Source organism: Pteropus alecto, unplaced genomic scaffold (genome assembly GCF_000325575.1).
Source record: "Pteropus alecto unplaced genomic scaffold, ASM32557v1 scaffold57, whole genome shotgun sequence".
Classification (NCBI taxonomy): Eukaryota; Metazoa; Chordata; class Mammalia; order Chiroptera; family Pteropodidae; genus Pteropus; species Pteropus alecto.
Genome location: NW_006442508.1, coordinates 4,310,256 through 4,329,898, shown reverse-complemented (window position 1 = coordinate 4,329,898; position 19,643 = coordinate 4,310,256). Strand labels below are relative to the sequence as shown.

Sequence of the window (19,643 nt, the reverse complement as noted above, 5' to 3'; positions counted from 1 at the left end):
TCATTATTATTTACCACAAAGAATCTATAATCTAACATGGAAAATTTTACATATATATATATATATATATATACACATGCATACATATTAAGACAACTGTGTGTGTGAGTGTATACAACTATATAACTATATAACTATAATTTCCACAAGCTAACATCATGTTCAGTTACTAAAGTAAAGCATTAAACTCTAACATAAGAGCTTTAGGAATCACTTCATTTCAACAACAAAAAAGGTGGGAATTAATGTAAGTATTATTTTTCTTTGAAGGGCAAGATGATTTCAAAAGAAGGTAAAGAGAAAAGCCATAAAAATTAGTAGAATGAGTTATAAAAAGTGACCATTGGATTTAGAATTTAATGGTCTAAAGATAATTCTTAATTTTTTGAGAAATACATTTCCATGGAAGGGAGATACAAATTATAAAAAGGTTGTAGAGAGAAAGTAGGTGAGAAAATACACACAGGAAATATGGACCACCTTTTTAAATGTATTTATTGACTTACTCTCTAGTTAATTCATCAAATATGAGGGCCAGCTACACACAATGTCTCCAGCACAGTGGCGTATATCTACTTATGGTGTCTATTCCTCAGATAGACAGCCAAAGGATCACTGTCCTCCTATAACTTAGCGAGTAGAAGAGGGGCCTCGGTAGATGGAATTATAAATGTGAAGGACCTGAGACATCTAGCATTAATGTAAATAAAAAGAAAAGACCAAGCCTTATTGCAGGCTCTATGTGTAAATTATCATAAGAGTAATGGGGCGACAGGGTCAGTTAACTTCAAGAGGTGAAAGAAGTATATTAGAAAAAGGAAGAAATTTGGTGATGTTAAATATGAGTTCTCACAAACCATGATAGAAGGAAAGAAAAGGAAAGGGAAGAAGGGACTGATTTTAATTTAACAGAGTGGAGTACGGTCAAAGATAATAAGTGGTAAGAGGAAGGTGTGAGAGCAGGAGTGAAAAAGGGCACACAAACAATCAGGACCTACTGAGTTTACTGTGACAGAACAAGTAGGTGGTTTCTAGTAATAGAATTATTCTCACGAATCCCCGAAATTTGCTTCAGTTCTTTGATTCTGTGATTTCCTCAAAAGAAGAAAAGTAATTGCACATATTAAAATATACAACATGTATTTCAATGTGTGTAATGAGCAGTACTCTATCTTTAAGGTATGGCCTTAGTGACCCATTTAGATTTATAAGTTTCTGGTTTCTGTAATTAACACAGCTGCTTAACCTCAATTGTCAAACCTAGAAAGAGCCTCAGGAGACTTCTAATTATCAAAACTGCTGGAAATTGTTGGGAGTTGTGACAAGCATATGCCACTATTTTCCAAGACTGATTTCATCATTTGAGCCCCAGCAAGTAAATTTAGTTTTCAAGTAAAGAGACAATCAAAATCTAAAAAATACATTCTGAAAGCACATGCAGACACTGTGATAATAAAGACTCTTGTTTGTAATTGTGATGCTGCATAGCTTACTAGATCTGCATGCTGGAAAAGCTGTTTAATATTTGCCTAACACCCAGTCAGGTTGGTCTCATTATAATTGAATACCATAATTTTACACTTGCTATTATTACAGCTATAATAAGGAGCAGAACACATTAATCTCATGTCACAGGGCCATATGTTCCTTATGATTGTACAAAAAGAACTTCTGCAAAAGCTAAAAAGATCCTTACACGCTGTCAGGCACTAAAGTTATTGATAAGGGCTGTAAACAACACCGACGAAGAAATTTGAGACTTAGTTCTCAAAAGTGAGAATGAGTGAACACACACACACACACACACACACACACACACACACACACACACACTATTGGCACAAATACATATGCATAACAAGCCTGATCATTAGACTATACATACAAGAAAATCAGAGAATAATTTATCGAATTATAAGGAGTACAGCTCCCTATCTTTTTTCTTCTCAGATAATGAAGTATAGAGACTTCTAGCTGCAAGTAGCATGTAACAGTAGTAGGTTCTATAGAAGACTATGCTTCCACTACTATTTATTTATGCCAAAGTATTAGAAAGAGCTGTAGAAAAGATGAACAATGAACAGAAACATCAGAATATCAGAAAGGGGAGAGCCTCTGTGAGAGAACAATCTGTTGCTGAACATTTTCTTCTGTAGTAGGGTTGCTAGCAACCCTAGTCTATGGGGACACTTGCCAATTCTGGCTAGCTGAAGATGGCTTGGCCCTCAAAGTGGTGCTCTACTGGAAAAAAAGGAAAGAAAAGCTTTTGGCAGTTGTGCAGTGCTAGTATAATTTGGAAATGCCATGAACCCTAAACATGCATTTAGATTTTTTCCATGGTACATTTATTATCTTTCAGGGAAGACATAGTGACTCACCAGGCTTTCAATAAAAAGCCTAGACAGAACACATCAGAGGAAAGAAAATTCAAAGGTAAACAAAGTCTCAATAAACCTGAAATCCAGCCCTGATCAAACCGAGTTCCAAACTAGATTGAAGTTATAAACTCCTCACCCAATCTGCTTAATAAAAGAAAGCCAAGCCTTTCAGGTAACAGATAATGTCATTTGGAGCTTCAACACAATGTCTCTTTGAACACAAACCCCATCATATAACTGAACAGTAATAAGCATGCAAAGAGGTAGAAATGTGATTGATAATAAAGACAAAACAAAACAACAGATACAAACTCAGAAATTGCCAAGATGATCCCCAATGATGCCTGCTTCCTGGTATTCTACCGTTGTGTAGTCCTCTCCCACACAATGTAGGACTGACTTTGAAAGCAATAGAAAATGGCAGAAATAACAAGTATGACTTCCAAGATAAACTAATAGAGGACTTTTAGCTTCATCTTACTGCCTCTTACATCATTCACTCTGGGGGGAAGCCAACTGCCATGTCATGAGAAATCCCAAGCAGCTCTGTGAGAGTCCATGTAAAGCCTCCTACAAGCAGCCAGCAAGAGACTAAAGAGTCCTACTAACTGCTATGTGAGATAGCCATCTTGGAAATGGATCCTCCAGTTCCAGTCAAAGCTTTAGATAACTGTAGTCATGACTGATATCTTGACTGCAACCTCACGAAAGTTACCAAGTTAGACCGTTTAGCTAATTAATTTCTGACCACTACTATTGTGTGAGATTGTAAAGGTTTATTATTGTTTTAAGCAACTAAATAATTTATTATGTAGCAATAGATAACCAAATAGATTTTGATATTTTGAAGTGGAGTTCCTCCATTACAAAAACAAAAATTAAGGGAGTGGCTTTGGAAAGAGGGGAGTACCCAGAAAGTGGGAAGATGCTGGAAAGACTTTGAAGAGAGTATTAGTGATGTTTATAGAATTTTAATGAGATAGTAAAAACATAATAGGCTTTTCTGAAACTTCTAATAGGGGTCTATAATCTGATTTTCTACAAATGATACTATATACTTCAGAAAACCTGGATGAAGATCCTTCAGAATGCTATATTGCCATGAAGGATCAACCCTAGCTTCCTGGTACCTTCACGGAAATACCAGTGAACTTAACCATTCTTCTATGCACATAAAACTACGGGTCATCCCTGGGAGAAAATATTTTCAAATCATATATTTGATAAGAAATTAACATCCAAAACATAAAGAACTCATGCAACTTGTTCCAAGTATTTCTTACCACAACGGATTCCCTACCAGAACTATGCAGTAGCATTTAAATCATTGCTTTGCCTAAAACAGTTTTTTTCAATGGAGAAGGAGAAGGAGGGGTGATTTTACCCTCAGGACACATTTGATCTTGTCTGAGACATTTTGGGTTATTGCAACTAAAAAGGCGGTGGCATCTAGTGAGCAGAGAGCAGAAATGTTGCTAAACATTCTACAGTACACAAGGCAGCCCCCTACAACAAAGAATTATCTGGCCTGAAATGTCAAGTGTGCCAAAGTTAAAAAAAATTCCAGGCCTAGAAAAATCTATAGTTATCCATTTAGAATTACAGTTTACTCACTAATTTTTTTTCATGTGGTGCCTTTGTAACATTTTACAGATATTTGTCAGCAGAGACCCCATATAAGGACATATAAGAGCAGCTAGAGGTGAATAAAGCCACAGGAGACTAGGAGGCAGATTAGGAATGTGAAACAAAAGAGTTGTGTTATGTAGAAAAATGGGGAGGGGACACTTCACCGCTAGGTCTTGGCCTTTTAAAGCCTTTGAAGCCTGGAACAGTGCTGCCTGAGTGATCAGCATATTCCATGTAGAGGAGCCCAAAGATTAAGGCAGAGAGCAGGGCAGAGATTGAGTGTGGAGAGGTGACAGTTGTGGTTTAGCAACTGCCATTGCCAAGTGGGAGGCTGAGTAGCAGAGCCTGGCCACACCATCCCCACCAACCCAGAGCATGCCTCCCCCCTATATCCTCTCAGAGCTAACAACATCGAGCCCCAGGGGGATTTGCACAACCAGTACTGAAACATATACTACAGCCAGTACCAGAAATAGGCACAGTGATAATTGAAGCAAGACAGCTGAAACCTGGGGTATAGCACTAAGGGAAGGGAAATAGTCACCCACCCAGCAGACATCTTCCAATCAGTCCCACCCCAACCCAGTCAGGCTGAATCAGAAGGAAGCAGCAGAACCTTGCATCTGACTGACGGAGCAGTAAAGGGACTTCAAGACCTCTTCAGAGACTCAAACTCCCATTGCCCATTGCACCTTTTCACAAGGGTGGAGCCCTGGGACCAAGGGACCTGACTTCAGAGGAAGCATACAGCCCACCAGAGAGAGAGGGGCATCTTTAGCTTCAAAACAGAGATCCAAGAGGCTTAGACACCACTTACTGGAAATCAAAAGAAAAACCCCTTCTTATCAACTTCCAAAAGAGAGATCACTATATAATAAATTTTCTCTTAAAAAAAAAAATTATAAAAATGTTCTCCCATTAATGTCCAGGCAGAGAAACACCATGTACACAAAACACCTTGAACTACCAAGGTGGCAAGGCAGCTCATAAAGAAAGTGAAAAATTTCCATAAAATAAGTTCTACGACATAGAAATAAGAGATTTAAATAACAGAAAATTCAGGATTGCACTTCTGGAAAAAACTTAATGAGATGCAAGAAAATTTTGACTGACAATTCCAAGAAATTAGAAACAAAATAAATGAACAAAATGAATACTTTACCAAGGAGATTGAATCCTTGAAAAAGAACAAAATGGAACTTCTGGAGATGAAGAACACATTAAAAGAAATAAAAAATGAAATAGCAAGGTTAGGAAATAGAGGTGACCAGATGGAGGAAAGCATTAGTGGTATCAAAGACAGAAATCTAGAAACAATGCAGGAGGAAGAAGAGAAAGACTTGAGAATGAAAATCAATGAAAGACCTGTACAAGAACTATCTGACTCCATCAGAAAAAGCAACATGAGAATAACCAAAAGGAGAAGAAAAGGAGAGGGAACAGAGAGCCTATTTAAACAAATAGTCTATGAGAACTTCCCAAACCTATGGAAAGAACTGGATCTTTGAATCAGAAGCAAACAGAACATCTAATTATCTCAACCCAAAAAAGCCTTCTCCAAGATACATTATATTAAAATTGTCAAAAATTAATGACAGAGAAAGAATTCTCAAGACAGCCAAAGAAAAGAAGACAATAACTTATAAAGGAAAATCCATTAGACTATCATCAGACTTCTCAGCACAAACCTTATAATCAAGAAAGGAGTAGTCCCAAATTTTCAAACTATTGAAAAAAAGAAATTACTGCCGAGAATAATATATTCAGCAGAGCTCTCCTTTAGATAGGAAGGAGAAATAAAGACCTTTTCAGACATACAAAAGCTGAGAGAATTCTCCACCACAAGACCTGAATTACAGGAAATACTGAAGAGGGTCATTCTACCTGAAACAAAAGGACAAAAAAATATACTATGAATAAGATGACTAACAGGCAGACAGAAGCAGGAAAGTGCAACCCTTATTAAGAACAGGGTATTATAAGCTTAAATATTGTATAATGGTTTAAAGCAAAAAAAGAAAATCTAAAAAGAGAAGATAACTACAGCAACTTCGAAATAAATGTTCAGCATATATAGAGATAATCTGAGACAACAAAAATAGAAAAGGGGAGGAGTAATGATCCAAATCCTCAGAGGGGAATGGAGATAAGGTGCACACAGAGGAAAATGGACTACTGTATATATGCAACTTTTCATTACATAAACGTAATGGTAACTACACGCCAAAACTCCAGAACCGAGACACGTAATATAAAACATAAAACATAAGGGAACAGAGGGACCACAAAACATCATCAGATTAAAATAACAGATAGAAACACAAGGACAAAGAAACAATGGAAACTCTGAGCTACCAGAAAACATTATATTTCAATAGTCACCCTTAATGCAAATGGACTGAACTCACCAATGAAAAGATACAGAGTAGCAGATTGGATCTAAAAACAAAACTCAAACATATGCTATCTTCAAGAGGCATATCTCAGCTACAAGGACAAATATAGACTCAAAGTAAATGGGTGGAAAATGATACTCCAAGCAAATGGCATCCAGAGAAAACCAGGTATAATATACTTTTATCTGACAAAAGAGACTTCAAGATAAAAAAGGAAACAAGAGACAATGATGGACACTTCATAATGATAAAGTGAGCCATACATCAAGAAGATCTAACACTTATTAATATTTATGCTCCCAACCAGAGAGCACCAAAATATATAGAGGAACTACTGATGGACTAAAGGGAGAAGCTGACAAAAACACAATTATAGTAGGAGACCTAAATACCTCACTGTCAACTATAAATAGATCATCTTAACAAAAAAAAATCAATAAGGAAATATCATCCTTAAATGATACATTAGACTAATTGGACATAATTGACATTTACAGAGCCCTTCAACGTAAAACAGAAGTTTATACATTCTTCTCTAGTGCACTTGGAAAGTTCTCAAGGATAGACCATATGTTGGGACACAAAACTAGCCTCAACAAATTTAAGATTAAAATCATACCAAGCATATTCTCTGACTATAATGTTTTGAAACTGGAGATCAACTGCAAAAAGAAAATGGGAAGAACCACAAATATGTGGAGATTAAACAACATGTTACTGGAGAATAAATGTGTCAGAGAAAAAATAAAAGCAGAAACCAAGAGATATATAGAAACAAATGACAATGAAAATATAACATATCAAAACTTTTGGGACACAGTGAAACAGTAATGAGAAAGAAGTTCATATCATTACAGGTCTATCTCAAGAATTAAGAACAAGCCCAAATAAACAGCCTAAAATTACATTTTAAAAAACTAGAGAAAGAGGAACATAAGGCCCAAAGTCAACAGAATGAAGGAAATAATCAAAATTAGAGCAGGATTAAATGAAATTGAGAATAAAAAAATAATAAGAAAAATTAATACAATGAAGAGCTAGTTCTTTCAGAAGATTAATAAAATTGACAAATCCCTGGCTAGACTAACTAAAGAAAAAAGAGAAAGGACACAAAAATACAATATCAGGAATGAAAGAGAAGTTACAACCAATACCACCAAAATACAAAGTATCATACAAGAATACTATGAAAAATTATACAACACCAACTTTAATAACCTGGAGAAATGGATAATTTCTTAGAAATATGTAATCTTCCTAGACTGAATCGTGAAGAATTGGAAAATCTAGACAGACCAATCGACAGTATGGAAATTAAACAATCATTAAAAACCTCCCCAAAAGTAAAAGTAGAGGACCAGATGGCTTTACCAGTGAATTCTACCAAACATTCAAAGAAGATTTAATGTCTATTCTTCTCAAACTCTTCCAAAAAATTAAGCAAAAAGCAATACTTTCTAATTCATTTTATGAGGCCAACATTACCCTTATACCAAAACCTGGTAAAGATAACTCCCAAAAAGAAAACTATAGATTGTTATCTGTCATGAACATAGATGCAAAAATCTTAAATAAAATACTAGCAAATTGAATACAACACATTAAAAAGAGTATAAACTATGATCAAGTGGGTTTCATCCCAGGATGATTTAACATACACAAATTGGTTAATGTGATACACCACATAAATAAAATAATGAATAAGAATCATAGATCATCTCAATAGATGCAGAAAAAGCATTTGACAAGATACAGCATCGATTCATAATTAATACACTTAATAAAATAGGTATAGAAGGAAAGTACCTCAACATAATAAAGACCATATATGACAAACCTTCAGTTAACATCATACTTAATGATGACAATCTGAAAACCTTTATCAGAAACAAGACAAGACTGTCCACTGTCACTTCTATTGCTCAATGTAGTATTGGAAGTCCTAGCTAGAGCAATCAGGCAAAAGAAAGAAATAAAAGGCACCTAAACAAGGAATGAAGAAGTCAAATTGTCACTTTTCGCAGATGACATGATTTTCTATATAGAAAATCCTACAGACTCTACTAAAAAACTATTAGGAATAATATACAAATATAGTAAAGTTTTTGAATACGAAATCAGGTTCAAAAACTCATAGCATTCCTATAATAATGAATTTTCAGAAAAAAAATGAAAAAAACATTCCTTTTGCAATTGCAACAAAAAAAAGAATAAAATACCTAGGAATAAATCTAATGAAACATGTGAAGGACCTATACACTGAAATCTATAAGCCATTATGAAAAGAAATTGAAGAAGACACCAAGAAATGGAAACATTTTCTGTGTCCTTGGATTGGAAGAATCAACATAGTTAAAATGACCTTATTACATATAGCATTATACAGATTTAATGCAATCTCCATCAAAATCTCAACTGCATTTTTTAAAGAAATAGAACGAAAAATAATCAGATTTGTGTCAAAGTACAAAAGACCCTGAATAGCCACAGAAATTCTGAGAAAAAAACAAGGCCGGAGGTAACACTCTACCTGACTTCAAATTATACCAGAAAGCAATAGTCAAAATAGCATGATATTGGCAGCAAAACAGACACATGGACCAGTGGAACAGAATTGAGAGTCTGGAAGTAAACCCATATTTATATGGGTAAATAATTTTCAACAAAAAAGCCAAAAACATACAGTAGACAAAGGAAAGCCTCTTCAATAAATAGTGCTGGGAAAACTGGAAAACCACCTGCAAAAGAATGAAACTAGACAATTGTCTATCATCACACACCAAAATTAACACAAAATGGATTAAAGACTTGAATAGAAGTCCTGAAACAATAAATTGCATAGAAGAAAACATAGGACTGAAACTCATGGACCTTGGACTTAAAGAGGATTTTCTGAATTTGACCTCAAAGGCAAAAGAAGTAAAAGCAAAAATAAATGAATTGGATCATGTAAAACTAAAAAGCTCTGCACAGTGAAAGAAACTCCCAACAAGGCAAAAAGGGAACCATTCAAATGAGAGACTATATTTGCAAACAATGCCTCATAAAAGGGCCTAATATACAAAATATATAAAGGACTTATACAACCCAACAACAAAAAAACAAACAATCCAATTTAAAAATGGGCAGAGGATCTGAACACTTTTCCCAAGAAGACATACAAATGGCCAACAGACATATGAGAAGATGATCAACCTCATTAGCTCTTAGGGAAATGCAAATCAAAACCACAATGAGATAGCATTTCATACCTATCATTAAGAGGACAACTAATAACAAATGTTAGAGAGGTTGTGGGCAAAAGGGAACCCGCATACCCTGTTGGAGGAAATGCAAATTAGTATAACCACTGTAGAAAAAAGTATAGAGGTTCCTCAAAAAAATAAGAATTGAATTACCATATGATCCAGCAATCCCTCTTCTGAGTATTTACCCTAAAATCTTGAAAACATTTATCTGCAAAGATATATGTACCCAATGTTCATAGCAGCATTATTCACAATGTCCAAGGCATGGAAGCAACTGAAGTGTCCTATGATAAATGATTGGACAAAGAAGATGTAGTACATATATACAATGGAATATTACTCAGCCATAAGAAAAATGAAATACTGCCATTGACGACAATATGGATGGATCTTGAGGTAATCATGCTAAGTGAAATCAAAATAAGTCAGACAGAAAAATTTAAAAACCATATGATTTCACTCACATATGGGATATAAAACTAAAAGCAACAAACAAGCATGACAAATAGACTCATGGACAGGGGACTGTGGATTACCAGTTACCAGAGTGAAGAGGGAAGAGGGAGGTACTTAGGAATAAAAGGGGTCAAATATTAGGTGACGGAAGGAAATCTAACATTGGAAGGTGAATACACAATGCAATATATATACAATATATCATTGAATTATATACTTGAAACTTATTTGATTTTATTAATCAATGTCACCCCAATATTTTCTAAGAAAAAAAGAAAAAAAAACAAAAACAAGTCTTCATCCCAAATGAACAACTAGGCAGAAAAATTTTTTTTTAAAAATCCCTACTCTGAGGCCACTAAAGGAGCTGCCAAACACCAGCTACTTCTAAATAGATTTTCACACACAGTTAAATTCAGATTCAGAAATCTTTTTTACATTAATTTACTTTAGCCCTAAATTAACATAATGGCAAAGCCTTTGAAATAAGTACGTTAATTCTGAGTACTTGTAGCAGTACATTATGATTAAAAAAAATCTTGAGAATTTTATATTGAAATATTATCAGCATTTTTTACTCATTCTGAAAAAAACTTGTTTCCATGCTGTAAATTAATTTGTACTTATGACACTCATATTACCTAGTTTATCTTATGTGTTTATTGATGAATAATAAATATATCTATTACAACACTAAATGATTCACTCAAGCCCAATAAATGTATATAGATATGGTCTTTTACTGTTGTCACCTAAAATTAGTTCATTTTAGCTTTTTATTAGGGACATTTAGAAGTTTATGTTTCTGGGAAAGGCCTGTGTCTGCAGGGAGCAACTGGGAGGAGAGCTGGAGGAGAGCTGGCGCAGGAGCAGAGCCTGAGGGCCCAGTAATCAGTTGGTGTTTCCGAAGCTATTTGGGGCACACGGACCCCCCGCACCCTCCAGGAGGCCATTCAGCGACTGCGGGACACTGAAGAGATGCTAAGTAAGAAGCAAGAATTCCTGGAGAATATTGAGCAGAAGCTGACAGCCGCCAAGAAGCACCACACCCAAAACAAGTGCGGCCCTCCAGGCACTGAAGCTCAAGAAGAGGTATGAAAAGCAGCTGGCACAGATGGATGCCACACTATCGATCAGTAAGTTCCAGCGAGAGGCCCTGGAGAACACCAACACCAACACCAACGTGCTCAAGAACACTGGCTATGCTGCCAAAACTATGAAAGTTGCCGACGACAACATAGACATTGATAAAGCTGTTGAGTTAATGCAGGACATTGCTGACCAGCAAGAACTTGCGGAGATTTCAACAGCTATTTCAAAATCTGTAGGGTTTGCAGAAGACTTTGACGAGGATAAGTTCATGGCAGAATTAGAAGAATTAGAACAGGAGGGACTAGACAAGAATTTACTGGAAAAGAGTGGACCTGAAACAAGCCCTCTACCAAATGTTCTCTCTATTGCTCTACCATCAAAAGCCACCAAGAAGAAGAAAATCGACATGAAGGATTTGGAGTCCTGGGCTGGAACCATTTAACCAGTCTAGCACATGCTGGGCCCAGACGGACTGCTGGCCTGCACAGTGGTCAGGCATGTGTATGTGCATGTGAGTGTGCATATGCATGTGCGTGTGCAGGGCAGGCAGAACGTGGTGCAAGCAGCTTCCACCACTCTGGAATCTCCCTCCAAAGCAATAGGGTGCATCCCTGCTCACTCTGCATAGCATGGTCTGACCCAGAAGGGAAGTGGGGAATGGATTGGGTGGTGCCTGCTCTTTATAATGTTGAATTTCTGTAAAATAAATTGTATTTGCAAATCCAACATTGAGCTTCTGGGCTACATTAACTCCACTGCTCAATGGAAAGGGTTGACTGTTTGCAGTTGAAATGATCTGAAAATGTACTCTCTTCCTTTTAAGTCAGTTGACTAGTAGCATATTTCTTTGCAAGACTTGTATGGTGCTGGCAGAAAAGTCGTTTTTTAAAAGCCATAGGCTTTTCCTTGTCCTTAGCTGTAATAACGCATCTGATTTTGGTTTCCTCGAGGGCTATATTTCTGTCCATCACCTGTGTACTGGCCCCTGTGTTTCCTACTCTAGCCCACTCCTCACTCTCACTCTCCTGGTCTTTTGGAGTTTGCGATACTGATTTGGAATAGTTGGTGTTCTCTTGAGAGCAAGTGAGATTCTTAGGGTCAAATTCCACCTACACATTTTTCTAACATAGCTCTAAGATCCTTGTTGCTGCTTATGATAACTGGTAGATAACTTATTGGAAACATGTGCATACAGTTAAATTCTGATGAAATTATGGTTTGTGCTACCAAATAGCTCATTTATTTTCAAAAACAGTTTACGTTTCCTAAGTACAGGCAGAATTACATGATGTGATCATTTTACTAGAGATAGTTATACGAATGATTTTTTATTCAGCCTCTGTATATATAAAATATTATAAAGCTTTTTTTTCTCTAATGGCCAATTTTATATCTATTAAGATAAAAAATGACAAGCAGTGTGGTGAACTTTTAAGATGCAGTTATGGTAAAGACATTTGGATTTAGTGAATTTAAATTACAGCAAGATAAATTTAACACATTATCTTCTAAAGCAATCTCTTGCTTTGTGCGCTTACAGTTTCTAAGAAACAAGAATAATAAGGTAAGTAGAAATCTGGAAAAAAGAGGGATATTTTTAATTTAAAAAAAGCTATAAAGTGATGCTATGTAGATGTATAGAAATTGAGTTATTTCCTTTATAAAATTTATTCAGTGCTTCATATCATCATAAAATCATAGATTTGCAAGAGATCAGAGATCATCTTTCCTTACATCCTTATCTTATTGGTGATGAAATAAATCGGATAGAAATTATTTGACTCAAGTTCTGAAATTCAGGCAGAATCAGAATTATTTAACTTATGTTTCCCAATACTAGGTTCTTTAGTAGCCTCACATTCTAATAAAACTTTTGAGAAACTTAATTTGGATACTAAGTTTACTCAAAATACTGAGAAATTTGGGGAGGAGACTTTAGATAACTTTCAAGGTAGTATGGAAGACAGTAAAAGAGAAAAAGAGTTGGTTCCCTGCATGAACCCAATAGCAAGTCCTCACGTAGCCTAGGAATCAGCTCTCTGGACTGATAGGTTTTGCACTAGTGGTAAGGCCGCCACGGGAACTCAATGTCCATATGCATAGAGACCTCAGAGAACAGTAAATTTTCATGCTAGCAAGACTGAAACCAAGGCTATTAAGCTCAGAATGTTTCAATTAGAATAATCCCTACCATTCTCCAAATCTCTCCCAATATGAGAAGCAGTAGGGAAACTACTAAACAAAACCTATAGCCTACCCCACCCAAGAGAGAAAGGTGCATCACCAGCTCTGCACCTGTAAATTTCTTTGGACCTAAACAGGTGTCATCTGTAGCTTTTGCCCATGACCCCTAATTCAACAGAAACGCAAAGAAGGTTAAAGTCTAATAATAATAAACCACACTATAAGATACAAAGAATAGAATGTACACGTACTTGCCTATGTAGCCACTTCAATATAGAATATGGCTCGGGTACTTCCAGAAGCACTATCTCTGTTTCAGTCTTACATTAGAGACATAGTGTATTTTTCCATGTCATGTAACAAGCACCCATTGTGATGGTCAATTTTACAAGTCAACCTGACTGGGCTAAGGGATACCCAGATAGCTAGTAAAACATTATTTCTGGGTATATCCATAAAGGTGTTTCTGGAAGAGATTAGCTTTTGAATCAGTAGACTGAGTAAAGAAGATCCACCCTCACTAATGTGGGCAATTATCCAAGCCGTCGAGGGCCTGAACTGAACAAAAAGGCAGAGGAACGGCGGACTTACTTTTCTTAAAATGCAATGTCCACTTTCTCCTGACTTCAGATAACAGAGCTTCTGGTTTTCTGGCCTTTGGTTCTAAAACTTAACATTAGTGGCCCTTTGGACTTGAACTGAACTATACCACCAGTTTTTCTGGTTCTCCAGTTTGTAGAAGGCACACTGTGAGAGTCCTCAACTTCTATAACCCTGTGAATCTAAACATATATCAAATCTCTTTCTCTTCCTCTCTCTCTCTCTCCGTCTCTCTGTCTCTCTGTCTCTGTCTCTGTCTCTCTGTCTCTCTCTCTCTCTCTCTCTCGATATAGATATAGATATAGATATAGATATAGATATATGGATAGATATAGATGATATATAGATTAGATATAGATAGATAGATAGATAGATAGATAGATAGATAGATAGATAGATAGATAGATGATAGATAGATATCGATATCTATGATATCTATGATATCGATATCTATCTATCTATATATATATCCTATTGTTTTCCCCCCCTCCGGAGAACTAATACACTTATAAGTGGACTTGCTACAGTTTAAAAAATATATATTAGGAATCTGAGATGGGAATGTGGTATGTAAAATAATGTAACAAAAAAGGTAAACATAAACTCTTATGACAAAACTTTTCAGGAAGTAAATACAAGTTGTTATCTTCTTATGCACTATAGTTTAGAGAACAGAATCTATATGATTACAATAGGTAATTTTGACAATGCATGTTGGAGTAGAATAAATGCCCTTAGCTCACATGGAACTGGGTATTAGCAAACAGAAAAAAAAATAGCCAAAGTAATAGAAATGCAGGTGAGAAAGCATGTGTATGAGAGAAAAACTAAAATTGCACTGTAATTATTTTGCCAACATTAACACAATAAATCCTCAAGCATGGTTGTCAGAATGGCCCATTGAGCACTTTGAGGCACAGAAAAACATAGATGAATAACAAGTATAGTGAAGCCAGAAGATCACTTAAGACAAATGCTAATTATACTGATATATTTATGCTTTAGTTCATTCTAAATTAATACCTTTGGTTGTATTTACAAGTCTAGATGAGTTTAATAGATAAATGTTGTAAACATTTTTCCTCAATAATAGCTTTATTGACTTACAGTTTACATACCATAAAAATCACCTTTAAACTGTACAATTCATTGTTTTTTAGTATATTTACAGAGTTGTGCAAACATCACCATTCTGTAATTTTAGGACATTCTAATCCCTAACCAAAATTATGTACCCAAAGGAAAACGCAGGCTAGTTAGCAGTTGCCTCTCATTCCAATTCACCACTACGTCCCTAGCCCTAGACGACCACTAACCTACTTTCTGTCTCTGTGAAATTGCCTATGCTATACATTTTATGTAAATGGAATCATACAATATGCAGTATTTTGTGACCGGTTTCTTTCACTTAGCTTAATGTTTTCAATGTTCATTCGTGTTGTACCACGTATCAATACTCCATTACTATTTTTTGCCTTGGTATACCACATTTGTTTATCCAATCTTCGGTTGATAGATATTTGGATTGCTTCCACATTTTGGTTGATATGAATAATTTTTCTATGAATATACATTCACATATAAGTTTTATATATGCAGGTTTTCAATATGCAAATACACACAAACACACACACACACACACACACACACACACACGTTTTTGGTGTCATAGCTAAGAGACAATTGCCTAAACAGGATCATGAAAACTTACTCCTATGTTTTCTTCTAAAACTTTTTAGAGTTTTAGCTCTTATATTTAGGTCTATATTTTATTTCAGTTAATATTTATATATGATATGAGATAGGGGGTCAAATTCATTCTTTTGCATGTGGACATCTGGATATATTTTTGCTATTCTTTCTTCAGATTTGGCCTTTGACAGTTTGACTACAACCCGCTGTGTATCTCTTTAAGTCCATTATTCCACTTAGAATTCATTGAGTTACTTGGATGTATAGACTAATGTTTTTCATCAAGTTTTGGAAGTTTTAGTTGTTTCTTCAAATTTTTTTCTGCCCCCGTTTCTTTTTCTTCTTCTGAGACAACTATAAAGTATCTGTTGATGTACCAGATGGCTTGCCAGAGGTCTCCAAAGCTCTGTTCACTTTTATTCTTCTTTTTTTTATTTTGATTTTTAGCCTAAATAACCTCAATTGACCTATCCTCAAGTTTGATGATTCTTCTACCTGCTCAAACTGATTTTTAAAGTGAGCCAGACATGAGAGATTTTGATGATTCTTCTACCTGCTCAAACTGATTTTTACTTCCTCTAGAGAAATGTTCACTTCCATTATGTTCACGTCCAGAATTTATATGTGAATCTTTTAAAATTTCTATCCCTCTTTCAGGGAGAAATTCTATTGACTAATTTTTCCCCCTGTTTATTGGCCACATTTTTCTGCTTTGTGTCTTTGTAAATTTTACTGAAAACTGAACATTTTAAGTAATGTAATGTGGCGACCCTGAAAATCGGATTTTTCCTCCTTCCCAGGGATTGTTATTATTGCTGTTGTTGTAGTTGCTGCTGCTGCTGCTGCTGCTGCTGCTACTAATGTTTCTTATTCTTTAGTGACAATCCTGAAATAATTCTATAAAGTCTGTATTATTTGTCATCTGGGGTCACTGAAGTCTCTGCTTGGTTTATTTAATGGTCTGTTAATGACTGACAGGGATTTCTTTAAATGCCTTAAACCAATAAATTTCTCAGTCTTTACCCTAAGGCGTAAATTGTTAGTGTTAGAATACATCTTTAACCTCCTAGTTTTTGACAATTCTATCTTGATTTTTATTTCCTGTTTGCACAGAGTTTTAAAGTGAGCCAGACATGAGAGACTTGGGCCAAATCGGATATTTGTTAGGCAGCTTTGTGTATGAGAACAACCTACTAGATCACCCAGAAATATGTCAAAGCTTTTTAAAGCTTCCTTTGTATATCTAATTTCTAAAATTTTTCATTTGAGATCTTTGTCAGTCCCTTGTTACATTCAGATAGTATCACAATGCAGGCAATTATAATATTAAATAATGCCACTGATTGGCTTTAACAAACCTTGAAGATAGAACTTTTCACAATAAGTGAGTGTTGCCTTAGGTCAAATAAAGGCAAGCCCCGTGAACTGTGTTTTTCCAGGGACCTGCCAAATGAGTTAAATAATGATAAGTCTCTGGGAATGCGACTTTCAGAGAGCTCCAAAACTGTTTGCCTTCTCCAGTGGCTGCTATGCTCCTGGTTTTCACAGTTACTGTGATTGTGAGATTCTTTTCAAGGCCTCTGTGGACCTGGGGAGAAGGGAATTGGAATAGAGTAAATTAAAATGCTACAAAGCACACCATTCGTACCAATATTCGGCCATTAAAAAACTAATAATAATGAATGCTTTCTTAGATGGTTACATTTGGCCTTAGGTAAAATTGCACACTTAGGGCTTTAGCATAAACAAAAACATATCTCTACATGATCTAGGTAAACATGTGATTTGTGTCCAAGCTTCATTAAATTAGGTGATTGTTTGCTTTCTGTTGTCTTCTTTTTGGAATGTCTTCTATTGAGAAGAGTGATGTCTTAGACAAAAAAATCTTGTTAATTTATGAACAGGTGAAGGAATTTCTCAGGAAAGTCTTTCTTAACCACAGACTCACAATATATAGCAGCCTGATAGCTATTGTCTTTGCTTGACTTCATTGTTTGTTATAGCCTTTATCATCATGACACATTACTTGTTTGCTTATTTATTGCTTGTCTTTCTCCACTAGGAATGTAACATCCATAAGCAGAGAGATTTTTTTCTCATCGCTTTATTTATAGTGAGTAGGGGAGTGCACATATTTGGCCCTTTGATACATATTTATGGAATAAAAGTTATAAAAATATTATTTACTTATCAAATATGACTGAACTATGTATACTCTTGAACGTGAATCTTTTATATTTAGCATGGGCAGAAGTTTACCAAATCCATAGAAAAAAGAGAAACATGCAATGGATTGAAAGGAGTTGATAATTAAAAAGAAAATTTCCTTATAAGGCCTTGAAATTTTATAAAATGTTACAGATTATTGAATCTATCCAAAACAAATGCAATTTATCAAAATTATGTATATGAATATCTGTATTTTTATATATGCATAATGTTTATGCTTGCAGGTATAACTGTTTTTGGTTTTCCTCAAACCTTTGATCATAAAATGTTATATGGTACCTATAAAATAGAAATCTCTTTAGAGACATTTATTTCCCAAACTCAGTCTCTTTCCAATATTTGTAATCAAGAAAAATTAGTTCAACCAAAATTCAAGCTTATCATCAGTCCTTGCTGTGTGGATTCCACAATTGATTTAACTAATGTGTGAATTCAGGGAAATAAATAGAAAGAACTGCTGTAAAGTATGTTAAGGAGTGAATTTTCTTTTGTTCAAAGAAGAGAATTATTTGTAAAAGAAATCTGTCATTGTTTCTCCTTCAGAACAAAAAAAAAGGCAAATTTTATTTTATTTAATTTCCTCAGATAGTAGTGACCAGGAAGCAGCAAAAATAAAAAAGAGTTATGGGAAAAGTTATTTTTAAAAAACAGTTTTGCCCTTACCATCTTATGCCCAGATAAAATAGTATGGGACAACTCCAGGTAGCTAATGGTTGAGCCTGTGTACAGAGATAGAACTAATGAGTCCTCCTTTATTACTGTCCAGTGTTTTGTTGTTGATAAGACTCTTATGCCTTTTAAGGGTCAAAAAGGAAGTTGCTTTTGATGAAAGTCTTTATTTTGGACACTTAAAACAATAAGCCAAACAATTAAAATACAATCTTCTGACAGCTTTTTCAAATAACTCAAATAATATCAACTAGACTGTATTGTTTCCTTCAGGTCCAATGCTTTGATACATTTTTTTTTCCCCTGGAAAGAAGCAATATATAGTAGTTAAGGGCACATATTTGGGTCTCTCAGACACCTGGATTAAAATTTCAAGTATGTCACTGATTAAACGTCAAATTATTTAATCTTAATAAACTCTAGTGTTAAGTTGTTGTTAAGTGTACCTAGAACAAAATCTGTGAATAAATGTAAGAAACCACTTAAAACAGCACTTCGCATATTATAAATGCTCAATGTCTGCTATTATCATTAGTCCTTGCTTTTCAATCTATCAACTACTAACTTAGATAAAGCTTTTCTTTCATATCTAATGAAAAACAATTGAAATAACCTCCTAGCTACTATCCCCACTTTCACTTTTTCTCCTGTCTCCCCTTTTCTCCTTTACATTTACATTCTGTAAGAGCATAATTTCAGGAAGAACACGGAGAAAGTGAGAAACAAAGGCATAAGATCAGAGGAGCCAGAGGGAGATTTAAAAAGAAAAAAAAAATGATATGTAGCATGTAGTAAGCTCTCACTCTGTGACAGGAACTTTTTAAATACTTATAAATTTATTTCTCACAATAGTCCAATGAGACAAGATATCAATTTTATCTCTCAGTTGAGCAAACTGAGGCACAAACGAATTAAGTAAATTATTTGTATAGCTGATCAGAGTCAATATTCAAAATATATAATGGCAACATGGGCACTAACAATCAGAACAGAGAGAGAACCATCCTGATGTATATAAATCAACACTCAGCCCTGAACAAATATATGGCAGTGCTGGATTCAAACTCATG

General features: G+C 35.1%; 1 pseudogene; it reads left to right on the top strand.

Moving 5' to 3' along the window:
* LOC102883177 overlaps positions 1-11,641 on the top strand; it is a 157,803-nt pseudogene extending 146,162 nt beyond the window's left edge.
* The last annotated feature ends 8,002 nt before the right edge of the window (positions 11,642-19,643 follow it).